The following is a 14,069-nucleotide window of genomic DNA, read 5'->3' as shown; positions in this document are numbered from 1 at the left end:
ATCACCTCTTAAAGACAACATCACAGCCCCTACAACAGACGACAGAATATCCCCCTCAGCCAGAGATCTTGGTGTACTCATTGACAACGAACTCAGCATGAAGAAACATAAAAGCTCCATACTAAAGGATGGATTCTTCAAACTACAAATCTTCAAAAGAGTCAAACCACTTCTCTACGCTCATGACTACAGGGTGTGATTTAAACCTCCTTCTTTATGTCATCAACCCAACAGGTTGTGAGGAGAGGCCTGAAAGTTGCTGGTTAGACTAGGTACCATTATGATATTGGGGAGGGCCATTTATACTAGTTTCGGCTTTAGTTAGTAGGAAATGTATATTTTAATCAACTTGTTTTTATGCTGTGGATTGTGATGCTTTTATATGTTTAAGATTGTATTTTCTGCTATTGTAAACCAGCTTGAACCTGGCTAGTCAGGTAAAAATGAAAAAGAAATGCCTCTTTAAATTATTCCCGACTAGACTCTGCATGTGTGATTGAGGTGAGGAATTATCCTACCGGAAGTGTTTTCGGGCTTTCGAAGGCTCAAGCCCACACACACAATACATCATATGGGCTTCAAGAGTGTTTTCTGTTTTTACAGGATTCCTGGTTGGCATCACAGCAGTACATGTAAATATAATATAAATTATGTTTTTACCTCAGAATGCTGTACTTTGATACCTTTCATGTACAATATTATTATAAATTCATTACTCTTAACTATGAGTGGTGGGGGGGAGGGGGTTGAGGGGCAGGGGAGCATTAAGCAAAACTATAAGGTTTGGGTAGGGTACCTAATACCTTGCACCAGCTATTGGTTGGGGGCGGGGAACTGGATGGAGCAGGGCCCGGGACAGACAATGAATGAACGGCCAGGCAGCACAGAAATTGTTGGCACAGGGCAGCAAAAATGCTAGCATCGGCCCTGGTAAAACCGATGACTCAGCTAGAGGGCAAAAGGTCGGCATTGCAACCGACTTCAGAACCTTTTTCAGACATAAGTTTCTCTACTAACGAAAGAGAGGAGCTGCCGCTGCTAGCCCAAGAAGAGCTCTTGGGTGCTCGTGTTTGCTAACCTTCATCTCACAGGTAAAGAGTAGCGAAGGCGGGAGGCTGCGCGCAGGCGCACTGCCAGCCTCGCCTCACCCTTGCCTACGTTGCAAGATCTAACTCACCTGTATCCAATGAGGCGGAAGCTCGCGCTGCCTACGGATGAGTCTCTTTCACCCGTCGTCTCGAGTATGTCGTCGCTCGTATCTCTCGCCCCCTCCGCTTTTATTCGCCCCCTCGTGAGTTGAAAACTTTCTTTAAACCCGGCTGTTGGGGAGGCGGCCCCGGGCTGGCGTTGTCCCTTTGTGCTTAGTTGGGTTGTTTCTGTCTTATTTCGTACTCTTCAGCATCCTGGTGCCGGAGATCTCTTTCTTTTATGTTGGAAGCGAGTGACGAGGGAAAAAAAAAATATCGGTGACTGCTGCCTGTGACGTATGAGGGGGGCAATAGGAACTCCGAGCTGAGATGAGGTACAGGAGCGGCGTACTTGTGGGCTGGGTCCCTGCTGGTCTCTTCTGACTGTGGTTCAGATGATCATCGGCCTCTCTATTATTATTCTTTTGTATTTTGTGGGTGGGGTGGGAATATACTGACAGCGATTTTTTTTTTTTGTGGTTGCTCATTTTCAGTAACCAGCAAGAACGGAGTAGTCTGACAGTTCTCAGTCCAAGCTGCATGTAGGTGTAAACAGAAAAACCTGTCCTCGATTCATAGGGATGGTGCTGGAGACTTGCTTACCCTATATAATTTATTCATGGAGTACAGTGTATAGTTTAATATTTAGTAACTAAATGTGCTGAAAAATGTTGTCCTACAAAACTTTCATAAGTTAGCACCTATGTATCTAAGACAATCATTATATTTATATTAGGGTTTCCTTAACTTTTTAGGCAATGTCATCTCCTTTTTGGTCTTTTTTTTTGTGATGAGGTATCCTAATAATATTGTTCTGTTGGTGGTAGAAAGCAGTTAGTCAATAATTATTTTCTTTAAATGCCACACCCTCAGTTTTCTTCAGGAGATAGTAGCTTATGAATTCTGTGTTTGTAATTATAATGCTACTGGAATGGCAGGTTTTAGCAGGATAATGACCTTTTGCTGTAAAAGATGTTGGAGGTAAGACTACATACAGCTTCCCTAAGATGTTTCTGCTGAGGCCATGTTGAGATGTCTGTTGACTATGCAGGAGGCCCTTATTTATTAATTTGTACTTTTATGAGCCAGCCGCTTTCTGAATGAAAGAAAGCATCTGCCTTTTTATGAACTGGTTGTGTTTCTTATGGGTTGGGTTTAGTTGCTCCTTATTTACTCATTCGAACAATCCAGTGGTCCACTTGCTTGAACAAGATTTCATTTAGTGTAAATAAAGATCATACAAATGCTGTGAGAGGCTGTGGGCAGCCATGAATTTCATAGTAAGAAATATTGCGGTCAAATATTTCCATGGATACTAATCTATTTCTGTTTGTGACATTTAATTGAGTGTCATGATATTCAACTGACACCTTGTATCCAGCTTAGACTGAGAGAGGTGGTTGAGGTACACTGATGATGATAATACAGTTTTAAAATAATGCAAGGAACTGCTGAGTGGTGTAGGACAGCAGTTCCTAACCCTCTTCCGAAGGCACACTCAACTTGTCTATTTTTCAGGATATCCATAATGTGAGTTTGCATATGAGAGAATTGTATTAATTGGAGACTTTGTATGTGCAAATATTTCATGCATATTCATTTGGCTATCCTGAAAATAAGACCAGTTAGATGTGCTTCCAGAACTAGGTTGGAGAACACTGGTGTATGAAACTTGAATGGGTTTTGGACCATCCGATGGAAAGCTTTTTTTTTTTTTTCCACATTTTTCTCTGTCAGTTTTTAGTTGGAATTAATTAATTGAAGTGATATGACTCTCTACAAAATGAAATCTGTCACACAAGTTTTATTGTTAAGGTGTAACAGTAATATAATAAAGCTTGAGTCCAGTCGGGAATAATTTAAAGAGGAATTTCTTTTTCATTTTTACCTGGCTGGCCAGGTTTAAGCTGGTTTACAATAGCAGAAAATACAATCTAATCCACAGCATAAAAGCAAGTTGATTAAAATATACATTTCCTACTAACTAAAGCCGAAACTAGCATGAATGGCCCTCCCCAATATCATAATGGTACCTAGTCTAACCAGCAACTTTCAGGCCTGTCCACCCAACCCTATTGGGATGATGACATAATGAAGGAGGTTTAAATCACGTCTATAAAACAAATAAGCCTATACTAAATGTTGATGTGAACCCCTGCTAGCTCAGTATGAAAAAAAGTTAAAAAAAAACCAAACAAAAAACCCCCCAAGAAATAAAAAAACAAACAAACAAACAAACTAGAGGATGTAGAAATAAAGCCTGGGAAAAAGTAGAAGGAAAGACAATAGTATGTGGGGAAAAGCTTAAAAAAGTTATAATTCCAACCATGAACCTTCATTCACAACTACCCAGAGTTTCTCCCCCATTTTATTAACTGCCTCCTAATCTACTCATTGTAGTGAAATCCTTGGCCAGGGGATACAGCAGGGGGCAGGCAACTCCCAGGCCTTATGTGCTGAAAACAGGTCTGGTTTTCAAGATATACATTAGATACATTTGCATACAATGGAGGCAATGCATACAAAACTCTCATATGCATGTTTATTGTGGATATCCTGAAAACCAGACCTGTTTATGGCACTTACCTATCCCTGGGCTGCATGAGGTCAGTACTGCTGCTAAGCAATGGCCAAGACTTCCTTCTCCCCAATGGAGGTGAACAGTGTATACATAATATCATCAGCTGGTCTGGAGGAGAAGCAGTCTGGCGAGGGAATTAAATCTAGGTCTTCTGCATGGCAGTGCTGCCAGAGAACCACCAAGCTGACACTCAAATTGTGTTTAGCTGTTATTTTTGTGTGTTGCAAAGTAAAAACTTTGAAAAATGTCATTGAAAACATACAGCTTGAAAAGTTTTTATACTTTTGATAATAGCACTTACTTTCATAGCTAAATCTTTTCCCAAACTGCAGTCCTTTTTAAATAAATAAAATAAATAAAAGGGACCATTAAACATCAGGATGTTTGATAAACCAAAATTAGGACATTTGGACATATTATACATCTTTTCAATCTCTTCCAGAAGAGCTGATAGGAACATCCTTGGCTCATATCTGAGACTTACATTTGGACTGAGTCCAAGAGAGAGTTAATGTTGGATAGTGAGGCTACCACATGATGATACTCAGCAAGACTTGGCTAGAACATTTTACTCTGTTCGGTTGTTTCCTATTGGTCCTCTCATGTGCCTCTTATTTGATACCTGTTTTTCTCTGTTTAATGGAAGATTGATTTTGAACTGTATTATAGCAGCCTATTCTAATGCTTTGCACAATTTCAGTGTTTATGAATGCAGGAAAAATTTATTTCTGCTATTTTCATGACAGTATATCCTTCATTTTCATGAAGGATATACTGTCTTTGTTATCATTTCAGCAAGTAATTGTTAATGTGGGTTACTGACCTGGAACCTTCTTTTTTTTTTTTTAAACTTTGTTTTTGACATTTATATCCACCTTTTCTCCAAATACCCAAGATGGCTCACATAAACTATAACACGTTTACAATACATTCGACAAGGCAGACAAGCTGTATATCAAAATGGCTTAACTAAAACTAATAAACACTTCCAAACTTTAAAACATGATAACCATACCACACGTAAAACAAAAATAAATTAAATAAAATCTTGAGACAATATACTATTCTGCTTCAGATATCCAATTGGTAGGTGTGATGGTAGTTAAGTTATGCCCGATAACTAGGCTTTTAAAGACTACTTAAATTTTAGATTGCCTGGTGACCTTCATGCAACAACTGTGAGGACCTTGGCTGCAGCGACCCTCTGTGGGCTGTAGTCTGAGCTGCACAGGCTTATGCCTTGAAGGCTTATGATTTAGCACTGCTATGCCTTTATAAGCCTTCCTCTAAGTAAGTGCATTGCCTCAGCTTAAGTCTCATCTTGGTCCTTGCGTGACCCTTCATAGTCCTTGACTTGTATCCTTATTGTGTTTGCTATCTGGCTTAGGCCAGTATAGTGGCCTTTTAGTCATGTGAGTTTGTTTGTCTTATTGTTTGTTCTGTTCTATTATTGTCCTTGTCTGGACCTTGTGTATGCTGATCTTCTTGTTTGTCCTACCTTATGGGCACCCTTATGTTCTTATCACTGTTCTAGCCATCCCTGCATTATCTTAGTGGATGCCTTCCAGACCCTCTGCCAGCACTTCCAGTGAAGCCCTGCCAGTCACCAGAACCCTCAATCTGAAAAGGAGGTGACTGGTCAGGCATAAGAACATAAGAAATTGCCATGCTGGGTCAGACCAAGGGTCCATCAAGCTCAGCATCCTGTCGCCAAAAGAGGCCAAACCAGGCCACAAGAACCTGGAAAGTATCCAAACACCAAGAAGATCCCATGCTACTGATGCCAGTAATAGCAGAGGCCATTCCCTAAGTCAACTTGATTAATAGCAGTTAATGGACTTCTCCTCCAAGAACTTATCCAAATCTTTTTTTTAAACCCAGCTAGTCTAACTGCACTAACCACATCCTCTGGCAACAAATTCCAGAGCTTAATTATGCATTGAATGAAAAATAATTTTCTCCATTTAGTCTTAAATGTGCTATTTGCTAACTTCATGGAGTGCCCTCTGGTCCTGCAAAGCCCATGCCTGAAGAAGCCAGTTATCCTTGAAAAGGAAGTTCAGGAAAGTTACTCTCAGACCAATGTAATACAGTGCACTCGGCTGAGTGCACAACTTTACTGGTACTTGGACGTGCGTTTTAGACGCTCGTCCAAAACCCCTCCTGCAATAAGGGGATTAGTGAGTCCAAAATATTCATCCAAACAAGCACGAAGCTAATTGCACTCATCAGGCGTTAATTCTTGCGCTCCAAAAGTTTAAAGAAAAGCAGATAATACTTCTTTTCTGTAGTTCCTCTGACTTAATATCGTGGTGATATTAAGTCAGAGGAACCTAAAGAAGGAGAACAGAAAAAAAAAGATTAAAAAAAAAGTGTCACCAGTGGTCAGGTTAGGAAAACGGATGCTCAATTAAGGAGAGTCCATTTCCTAACCCTTGGCTGTGCAGAGGTTAGGAAAACAGATACTTGTAAAATTGAGTCCATTTTCCTAACCTGTGCACAGCCACTTCTCCTGGGTGCCCAATGCTGAGGAGGCACTAGGGATGCAAAATTTTCCTTAGTGCCTCCTTTCTATTGTGGCATCCCATTTAAATATTAAATCGGGTGCCTGGGAGAGGAGGATTGGGGTTCATTAAGAGAGCGGGCACTCAAATCATGAGCTCCCGTTTTAACGCGTGCCAATGTTACAGCAGCCTGCCTGACTTCACCTGAGGGCATGGCATGGAGTGGAGAGGTAAAGAGATTAATGGCTCACTAGATTAGTGTTTCTCAACTCAGCCAGTCGGTTTTGAGGATAGCAACAATGAATATGCATGAGATATATTTGCATGCACCACTTTAATTGTATGCAGATATATCTCATGCATATTTATTGTGGCTGTCCTAAAAACCTGACTAGCTGTGTCCCAAGGACTGGGTTGAGAAGCACTGCACTAGATAGGAGGCCGGAGCTGTGTAATCATTTAAAAGTGAAAAAAAAAATCAATATAAACAGATTTTGAGCAGGAACTGGAAACCAAGGCTGTGGTCACATTTGTTGATACCAAATAATTTGACTGCTAAATTTTGAATGTATTGAATTTTTTTGATAGATACTGCTATGTAAAAGCATTATTGTAGTCGAATTGACTCAGTGCCAGAACTGGATTTAAGATTTTGGTAGCTATAAGCGCTAAATTTGGAAGCACCTCGCAAAATGGAAATATGAACCTTGCTTGAAATGTGCAGATTGGCCATTTCAAAGAAAAATAACAAAGACAAGAAAACCACAATTATAAAACCCAAACATAAAAAGGAAATTGCAAAAAACAAAATCAATACTTTCAATACTTTGTATCCTTTCAAAAGTCCCCAACCCCCAGAGGGGCACAATGTCTATGTATAGGCAAAGTGTATCAGAACCACTAAATGGCTCAGCTGAAAATAACTTATGTCCAGAAAAGATCAATTATTTATCCCCATTCTTAGAAGATTTTTTTGTACATGATGTCTATGACTATGAAAAGAACTGTGAAAATGAACAAAGTGTCAGCGTCCAAACTCAAATCCTATATAGGACTTTCTCATAAAAACTTCATTCAGTTGAAAAGACCCTGAATTTTCAAGGTCCCATTAAATTGCAATAGTGGCTGATTGCTGTTCCCCTGTTGAAGGAAGCTGCCAGAAACAAAGTCAAAATTTCAAAGAAATAAACATATATTTCAGTTAGAAAAAAGAAGTGCTATCATCAGAAATAATCCATTTCCATATTGCACATTCCAGCCCGTATAAGGAGGAGGGAGAGATCAGCCGAAACATAAAGGAAAAAGAAACAATTTTAATAAGGGAAAAGGGGGGCCTCAATTTCCATCTTTAATTACAAATTTAGAGAGCAACAATAATTACAAAATCAATGAGAAAGTATGAATATTCCAGAATACATTAGACAAATTAGTTGCTGTAGGGATTTCATCTCTCCGCCTCCGTGATTCTTTTTGTGATGTCACATCCACTGAAAAGGAGATGTGGTTGGAGGCAGTCTTCAGTAGTTCTCTGTCTCCAGCAGGTGTGGACTACTGGTTGATCTTTGCGGGTTTGCGGGGGGGAAAAAAAGAAAAGCTCCAGTGGGCCCTTCCCTGGTGGCCTTTGCTCCCTAGTTACCTGCCCCTCCTCTGGCCTTCTCCTTGGTAAGCACCCTGGGGCCTGTGGATTCTGGAGTGGCAACTCTTGCAGGGGGTTTCCCCTCCCAAAGGGGAGATGGGAACTGCAAATTTCCGAGCAATCCAGAACCTCCCTCCCATGCTTCGTCTTCATTTCTCTTTCTGTCAGTGAGTAAAAGAAAAAAAAGAGATCCTTAGCAGTGCAGGCCGCAGAATCAGTAGGTCTCCAGGGAGCTGTCTGAAACAGACTGCAGCAAGAGAAGGGAGCATAGACTGTAGCAGCAACAGCAGGCTGGGGCACAGCTACATCGTGTGTGTGCGGAAGACTGAAAATCACAGAGGCAGGAATTGGAGATCGGGGAATGTAGACAAGGCAGAGTTTAGCGGTGATGCTAAGAGGAAGAAGGTGCTCAGCCTGTGGAACCAATAGCGTTCCTATTGTAGCTGGTTTCCTTTGCCCCCTGTGCAATGCAGAGCTTGGGATTTCAGGGCCAGCACTGCCTCCCCCCTCAATGGAACTGGAGGAGCCTAGTAGATAAACAGGCAGAACAAGCTGTATAGAAGAAGCAATATTGCCCTTAAACGGCCTGCCTGGAGATCCATTAGCATCAGGTCCACCATCAATAGCCTCCTCAGGGAACAGACAAGGGTTAGCCAAGGAGGTTGACCCTTCCACTGTGGGGGCCTCAGAGGCCTCTCAGCAAAATTCATTTTGTTAATACATCAAGCCTTCCAGGCCATGCAAGTCAATCCAGGTGAGCAAGAACCTGCCTCGTTTTCAGGATGGGAGCTGCCTCAGAAGAAGGCTAAGCTGATTCTAGGGGTGTCAGGACAGTTGTCCAGAACCCCTATGCAGGAGTCACAGTGGAAAAGATGGTCAAGGACCCAGTCCTTTTGTGGAGCCAAAAGGCAGAGAAATGATCCTTGTAATGACAACCAGGGGGTCCCTGTTTAGATTACTACAAAGTTTAGGAAGTAATTTTGAAAGAAGATTCCCATGGAAAGTAGACATATCCATTATTTTGGATTTTATTCAACACGGTCTGGACAAAGGACTGGCGCTTGGCTCCTTAAGGATCCAGGTGGTGGCCATTTCATGCTTCAGAGGCCTAATAGAGGGTGTGTGTGCAGCAATGCACCCGGATGTCTTGTGCTTCCTTAGGAGGGAAAAACGCATTAGGCTGCCCTTCTGCCTGCAGGTCTTGCTATGGGACATAAGAACATAAGAAATTGCCATGCTGGGTCAGACCAAGGGTCCATCAAGCCCAGTATCCTGTTTCCAACAGAGGGCAAACCAGGCCACAAGAACTTGGCAATTACGCAAACACCAAGAAGATCCCATGCTATTGATGCAATTAATAGCAGTGGCTATTCCCTAAGTAAACTTGATTAATAGCAGCTAATGGACTTCTCCTCCAAGAATGTATCCAAACCTTTTTTGAACACAGCTACACTAACTGCACTAACCACATCCTCTGGGAACAAATTCCAGAGCTTAATTGTGCATTGAGTGAAAAAGAATTTTCTCCGATTAGTCTTAAATGTGCTACTTGCTAACTTCATGGAATGCCCCCTAGTCCTTCTATTAGCCGAAAGTGTAAATAACTGATTCACATCTACTTGTTCAAGACCTCTCATGATCTTAAAGACCTCTATCATATCCCCCCTCAGCCGTCTCTTCTCCAAGCTGAACAGCCCTAACCTCTTCAGCCTTTCCTCATAGGGGAGCTGTTCCATCCCCTTTATCATTTTGGTTGCCCTTCTCTGTACCTTCTCCATCACAATTATATATTTTTTGAGATGTGGCGACCAGAATTGTACACAGTATTCAAGGTGCGGTCTCACCATGGAGCGATTATAGAGGCATTATGACATTTTCCGTTTTATTAACCATTCCCTTCCTAATAATTCCTAACATTCTGTTTGTAGACCTCAGTCTATTGCTCAGAGCCTTTATAGGTTCCCCATTTGTATTGCTGAAACAGGCCTCTCTCAAAGAGCTGTCCTTGATGTTTTTTCTCATAGTCATATGCTCAGTAATTTGGATTTCGGAGATTATAGCTTTTTCATGTAGAGATCCATGCTTCATCTTCTCCAAGGTCTCATTCTCCTTTCATCCAGTGTTATCCTTCCATCTCAACCAGACGGTCTCCCTACCAACCTTCAAAAAAAAAAGGATATCTAGTAAAGAGGGTTCAGATTTACATCGCCTGGATATTAGGTGGGATTTGCTGAAGGTACTTTAAAGTTACAAATCCATTCAGGAAGATGGATTGGCTTTTCATACTACACAGGGATCTGCATAAGGGTGAGGCAGCTTTCAAATTGACATCTGTGAGGTGGATCATGGAAGCAATAGGTTCAGCATATATCCTGAAAGGGAGAGTAGTGCCGACAGGTTTGCGTGCCCACTCCACCAGATCATAAGCAGCATCGTGGATGGAAGTCTCAAGGGTATTCCTGGAAGAAATCTGCAAGGTGGCCACTTGGGCTTCACTGCATTCATTCACTAAGCACTATAGGTTGGATGTGCTAGTGAAGGCAGATGTGGCCTTCAGGGCACGTGTACTAAGGTCTGCACTTGCATTCTTCCACCCAAGGGAGTAACGGCTTGGAAATGTTCTTTTAGTGCTGCCTGGTCTAGCAAAATTGTCTTACCTGATAATTTGCTTTCCTTGACAATTTTAGATTAGTTTGGCTTCCCCCCAGTGAGATAACTTAAATATAAAAGAATAACATACCTCGGGGGGAGGGGGGGGGGGGGAGGGATGGCAGCAGCTCCTTCCATGCTACTAAGGTGATACTCTTTCTTTCTTCTGACTTTTTAATTTTCTAAAGTCCTCAGTTTAAAGAAGTAGAGTATTCAGATTCCTTGTGTGTTGGGGAGGGGAAGATATTGATATATCGATGGATTAATTATGGGGATGCTGGCTTGTTGGGGGGGGGGGGGTGCTGTTTCCTAGGGGGGTGCATTCGTTTTCGCTGTATTGGCGATCCGCAACGTATATTGCACTATTCGTTATATACGTGGGGAGGCGAAACGCATCGTGTCTCCCCACGTATATAACTTACTATCTGTCTAATTTGGAGAGCCCCACGGCGCGCGCTTTTCTTCACCCCCATTAGCTAGCTATGATTTCACAAAATGGCAGCGCCCATGCCTACATTGCGGTATCCATGCCAACCTGTCCGACCCTTTCCTGTGAGTCACTGTGACTCACAGGAAAGGGTCAGACAGGTTGGCATAGATACCGGAATGCAGCGTATCGGCGCTGAGGTTTTGTGAAATGCACTGAATGCAGTCAATCGCGTTGTCATTCAGTGCTCTCTGTGGATTTTACTGATGAGCCAGCACTATATAAAGATCAGCACGAGGAGAGACACACATTTTTCCCGTCGATAGCAGGGCTGAATTAGCCATGCTGTCATGGGAACTGTTCATCAGGGCCCGGGAGGCGGAGCTTAAGTAGCAGAGTGTAGATCTTTGAGACTCTGCAGCTGCGTGTGAGTTCCTGCGCAGGAATAACTGATTCTCCTCAGTCTGTTTTTTTCCGCGCGCGGGAACGCACGCGGAGCTTCATTCTCCTCACAGTAGTTTTCAGTTATTTTTGAAAATGTTAAAAAAGCCGTCTGGATTTAAACTGTGCCCCTGCGGTAAGATGACGGACATGATCGATGCTACCGCTGCCTGGGACCGGAACACAATCAGACAGATTGTGATTTTTGTCGAAGGATGTCACCTCGAGCCCGGCGTCACCGGCAATATAGGATGCTAGAACTAAAGCTGACCAGTAGGCCGTCGACCATTCACTCTTCGCCAGGAACAGGGGCGCGAACGCCACCACAGAAACGGAGAGCTTCTTCCCTGGACTAGCAAACCTCCGGGACCGGAGATAAGCACAGGGTGTTGGAAATCCAGGGCTCTAGATCCCTATGCGAAAGGCCTCTGAACCATAAGGTTCACGGCAGTCATGCCGCAAAGACTCACCACCGTTCAACAGGCCCTGAATGGCCGGAACGGTCCACGTCGCAGTCGACCCGCGCGCCAATATTACCAGGAAAATCGGCGCATAGAAAGAAACATTCGGAATCCCGACCGGCGTCATCTTCAAAACTGAAGCCGACGGAGCCGGGTCAGAGAAGACCGGCGCCGGGGAATCCGGAGCCGGGGCCGAGAAGACCGGCGCCGGGGAATCCGGAGCTGGGGCCGAGAAGACCGGCGCCGGGGAATCCGGAGCCGGGGCCGAGAAGACCGGCGCCGGGAGCTCCGGAGCCGGGGTCGTTCAAACCGGCGGCGCCGAGCAGACCGGTGCGGGAGGATCCGGAGCCGGAGAGGAGCCGACCGACGCAAGGGGACCCGGAGCAGGGACCGAGCGCACCAGAGCCGTCGGCGTCTAATATGGCTCAGGATAGGACAACACGGCCAGAGTCAGAGCACACCCATATTAGAAAAAGATCGAAACACACACGCAAGTCTTCACGCGACAGAAGCCGTTCATCATCGAAACGCTCACGTTCCGAAAGGGAATTTTTGGCAGGTAGCGATAATTCGCATAGAAGCTCAGGTCATCATAGACCTTCCCCATCTCTCTCCAAACATGCCGGTACACGCAGACGACATTGGTCCTCGGACGGCGCAACGGATAAATCGCTGGATTCTGCTTCTTCCATTATGGAGGGAAGGTCGGGACTTTCTGGGAAACGAACAATTCCCATATCGTCATCATCTTCTTCTCGATCGCTCACTGGGTCTTCTAAGACAGAACCCTCTCCACGACAATCGAGAAAAACGACCACGACAAGTATGAAATCACCAAGTCAACAACCAGCACACCCAAGAGCACACTTGTCACCTGTGGGCTCACCTGAGTCTCGCCATAATATGCCACCACAGACCCAAAAAGCCTTTTGGGATCTATCACAATCACTGGCGGGCTTTTTCGAAATGCTCCAATCTTCATTTGTCTTACCTCCAGAGGACAAACTAAAAACCACACAACCAAGGGGAGCACAGGAGCTGCCAGAAGACCCTCCGCGAACACCAGAGCTACCGCAGCCATTATCTCCAACCCGTTCTCAAGGCTCACAGGATGACGCCATAGAGTCACAATCCTCCCCATCTTCCTCCACAGGCTACCCCTCAGACCCGCCAGAACCACCGTCTGAGCCCTATTCTCCCCCGGAAGATCTTTCCTACCCCAAATTTGTAGAAAAGATGGGAGCTATTTTGAAGTTGGAAGTACAGAAATTACCAGAACCAAGGGCGGAAACCTTAGGGTTACTAAAGATATTCGACACACCGGGAGAGCCGACCTCACTACCCCTACATAGTGTATTGCACAATGTCCTCCAAAAATCGTGGGAAACTCCTTTTGCGATCTCAGCAATTTCCAGAAAAACAGATTTAAAATTTAAATTACAAAAGCCGTCCACGTATTCTAATCTTCAGCTACCACATGATTCCATTGTTGTCGAGTCAGGTTTGCAGAGAGCTAAAAAATCAAGGACACATGCCTTAAATCCACCTGGTAAATGCTTGGACGATTTCGCAAAGAGAGTCTATCAGAATGCTATGTTAACATCTCGCATATGTCACCATCAATTCTACATGGTCCAGTACATGTATGAGTGTGTTCAAGCAACGAAGGGAATGTTTACTTCTCTGGGGGATAGCATACCTTCACCTATTCTAGACATGGAGGAATGTTCCCGACACTTGCTGAGAACAGTCTATGAAGGGTTTGAAAACTCCTCTCGGGCATTAGCTACTGCAATAGCAGCACGCAGATTAGCTTGGCTGAAGGCTAGTTCCATTCGAGAGGACTTACATGACAAACTAGCTAATCTCCCATGCGTGGGGGATAACTTGTTTGGTGACCGCTTCCACGATACAGTCAGCAAATTGAAGGAGCAAGCGTTAGCGGTTCAATCTCTAACCACGCCAACATCCTCCAAGCGCTACTATCAGTCGGGGCGTCGACAACCCTTCTCAAGACGACAGTATAGAAATTACCAACCTTTTCGAATGCAGTCATATCCCACGTACCAAAGGCAGGCTCATCAGGCTCCTCAACAACAGCAGAGGAGTGGAAAGCCACTTGCACAAAGGCAACAACCTCAACAGCCAACATCAGCTCCAGTAAAAGCCTCACAATCTTTTTA

The 14,069-nt window shown here is 43.8% G+C and overlaps 1 protein-coding gene across 13 annotated transcripts in view; it reads left to right on the top strand.

The window, feature by feature from the left end:
* Positions 1 to 1,150: 1,150 nt before the first annotated feature.
* The window catches only part of GALNT3 (polypeptide N-acetylgalactosaminyltransferase 3), a 296,872-nt gene continuing 283,953 nt past the window's right edge, over positions 1,151 to 14,069 (top strand). For 5 of the 13 annotated variants that reach the window (XM_029605649.1, XM_029605647.1, XM_029605646.1 and 2 more), the window contains exon 1: positions 1,192 to 1,522. The gene's annotated coding sequence lies outside the window, so the exon portion shown is untranslated. Of the gene's footprint in view, positions 1,523 to 14,069 lie in introns of all 13 variants that reach the window. The other 8 variants (XM_029605656.1, XM_029605655.1, XM_029605654.1 and 5 more) reach the window with 7 other exon arrangements.

Source organism: Rhinatrema bivittatum, chromosome 6 (genome assembly GCF_901001135.1).
Source record: "Rhinatrema bivittatum chromosome 6, aRhiBiv1.1, whole genome shotgun sequence".
NCBI lineage: Eukaryota > Metazoa > Chordata > Amphibia > Gymnophiona > Rhinatrematidae > Rhinatrema > Rhinatrema bivittatum.
This window is presented reverse-complemented; position numbering and strand designations above follow the sequence as displayed.